This window comes from Ceratina calcarata, unplaced genomic scaffold, assembly GCF_001652005.2.
Source record: "Ceratina calcarata isolate Rehan_Ccalc_2016 unplaced genomic scaffold, ASM165200v1 scaffold232.2, whole genome shotgun sequence".
NCBI classification, from domain to species: domain Eukaryota; kingdom Metazoa; phylum Arthropoda; class Insecta; order Hymenoptera; family Apidae; genus Ceratina; species Ceratina calcarata.
This window is the reverse complement of record NW_017145072.1, coordinates 271,287-273,348: the sequence shown is the minus strand read 5'-3', so window position 1 is coordinate 273,348 and position 2,062 is coordinate 271,287.

Here is a 2,062-nt window from a genome sequence, read left to right as displayed (position 1 = left end):
AAACTTTTTAACGATAAATTCGAGCGCGAGTATTCTTTCGAGATAGTTCCCTCTTTAACGGCATCGTACGAACAGGCCAGATTTTGGCTCTTAACTTCGCCCGGAAGCTAATTTTTCAGCCAGCCCGTTAGTCGTGCCGCCACGTTAGTCAACTTTAAAGCCTTCGGCCTGGCTATGAAATGGCTCGAAGGTGTTAAATCACTTCCATCGTTTCCATTTACGAGATGCATGCCTCGCAGGTTTTTTCCCCTGGTCACAGTGGCGCGATATTGCGTATATGCGTTCTGTGATCATTACTATTTGACATTATAGAGCGTGAATCACCTAAAGTTAGCACCTCAAATATATCTTTGCTAGTTTTTGTGATGTATTGCGGAATACAGTAACAATGCTGACGCACTGCGATGCGTAGATGAACAATCATTTTTATTTTCATCAATCAAATTTGACATTTGATGTATCTTTAAAATAGCAAGGGTATTTTAAGTGCAAACGTTAGGTGACTCACCCTATATTGAGGCCATTATTTGAGTCAGTAAGACCATTTATTGGTCCATTTATTATGAAAGTGATGTAAATCCACTTTTGGGTGAAATTTAGGAAACAGATAATTCATTCAGTGTGAATTTTATCTACAAACCATTTACAGTTTGTGTAAACGATTTTCCTTTGTATTGAAATTTTATTGAGTTTGAGAAACGGTTTACAATTTCATCAGATGTTTACCTATTCTTGACGAATTCCGCTGAACTGAATATTTTTCAGTCGTAGGAGTCGACGTACGTAACGAAACGGAGTCGCATTTTTGTGATGTTCCACGTTTTATTACGACTTCATTTCGATTTCGAGCAGTGTACTTTTGCTGTTTGCCCCGCGAGAGCGAGAATAATCGTAAAAATTTGAAATATGACATTCCGAATGGAAATGGGATAAACACGAATGTATTATTCGATCTGCCTTAGATCATAAAAATATAATAAACTTTTTTATCAAGAGATAGGAAAATAGGATGATCGAACTGTTGTAAACACATGAAAAATATTACATATTTTATGTTTCCGAAAATTTATTTTGAAAAAGAGGAAATAATTTGTTTAAATGCTACTTATAATTTCCTGTTTAATCACGATTCCTCTATGAAGCTTTACTCAATCTGTGAAAAGTCCTTTCAATATCTTTCATAGTGAATTGGCTTGATAATGATCTCGTATTTTGCTCGCGTATTCGGTATTGACTGACGAAAGTGAGCGAATAGACCGGCGCTGTTTTTTCGCATTTTTATCATCCGCCGAAATCAGTTAAACCTTTTCGTCAAAGCGGATAGTGTTTTCCGATCCAAATCTCTCCATGATTAGACCTGCGAGTGGTCGAATTCAAATCGACGATTTCGTATTGCAAATCCGTGTTATTTATATTAGCACGAGCATCGTTTGGATGTACGAGAATTGAATATCCGTGTGACTGTTTAATCAAATATAAATGAACAGGATTTTCTATCTCTAATTTTGATATTAAAGAACACCGATGGCCTTGATGATACCGAAAAAAATAATTTGGGGGAAATAATATTTTTGCCATATATTGGTCCTTTGTATCACCATACATATTACGTAAAAAATATTTTTTGCATCACAATAAGCCGGAGATATATTTAGGTGGCCTTACTTAAAATGACCACCCTGTATTTAATTTTGAAATATTCCATATATTTAGAATTAGAGATAAAATGGTATGAAAATATTTATTTAATACAAGAATGATTGAATGGAATCGTACGTACATTTAAAATGAAAATAGGTACAAGTTGGTATTATGCTAGGCCACAAATTATTCTGTGCAGATGTCTCTAGGTTTATTACATGCAGAAATTTATGTTCTTGCAGGCTTAAAATCCTGCCTTCAGCAGCTGAAATATCTATTATACATGCATAGTTATTTCACAGATATTATACCACATTGGTGCTGGATGTCCTTAAATTTCAGTCCGTTCCATAGATCGCGAAAGTAACGCAGCAATATTGTTAATTAAATTATCATCAACGTCCATAGTAATTAATAGTTA